This window comes from Rhagoletis zephyria, unplaced genomic scaffold (genome assembly GCF_001687245.7).
Source record: "Rhagoletis zephyria isolate East Lansing unplaced genomic scaffold, Rhagoletis_zephyria_1.1 Rzeph_scaffold_10033, whole genome shotgun sequence".
Lineage (NCBI taxonomy): Eukaryota > Metazoa > Arthropoda > Insecta > Diptera > Tephritidae > Rhagoletis > Rhagoletis zephyria.
The window spans coordinates 1-657 of NW_016167111.1; the positions used below are offsets into that span (position 1 = coordinate 1).

The 657-nt window shown below is 34.1% G+C and overlaps 1 long non-coding RNA gene across 1 annotated transcript in view; it reads right to left on the reverse strand.

Moving 5' to 3' along the window:
• Nucleotides 1-128: 128 nt before the first annotated feature.
• The window catches only part of LOC108376200 (uncharacterized), an 18,405-nt gene continuing 17,876 nt past the window's right edge, over nucleotides 129-657 (reverse strand). Inside the window, exon 3 of the long non-coding RNA XR_001849241.1 lies at nucleotides 129-139. This is a non-coding gene — a long non-coding RNA (uncharacterized LOC108376200). The remainder of the gene's footprint in view (nucleotides 140-657) is intronic.

Here is a 657-nt window from a genome sequence, read left to right on the forward strand (position 1 = left end):
TTGGTATTTTCTTCTTGTAAAACACAAACACATTCTCACCCAGGAATTCTCTCTGCAAATAATCAATTTTACGTATCTACTTTTGCTAACACAGCGCACATCATCAGCTGCTCTTGCATATTTGCTTTATTTGAAATAACTTGTTGGTGTTCGTTTCTTGTACTTGGTAGCTTTGAGTTTAAGTTGTTTTCGTTATTTCAAACTGCACTTTGTGCTCGTTTTCTTGCATAGTTACCAGCTCGTTTGCCCCTTTCTCTGCTGCTTGCTACACACTTTCACTACAACTAAATTTCCTTGTAAGTACTATGTATGTATGCTGAAATTTACCTTTAACATCACTCATACGCACCGGCATGCCAATCATATGAAATTCCCTTATTGTGATAACCCTGGGACAGGAAATGGTTATTGAAGGTGGTTCTGCTAACAAAAGGAATTTAGTATAGAGCAAATAGTGTAAGAATGTTTTAGAAAATTGTGGTATTTATGTGAAGGAAGAATGTATTGAAATGGTAAAAGGAGATGTTTAATAAAAATAATATTGGAAGGAAAATATTCAATGTGCATTTTTGCCACCTCTTTTTTCAGTGGAGCATATTAGAATGGTATTTTCTTAACATTTCTCAGTCTTTTTGAAAAATGAAATTCCTTCGAATC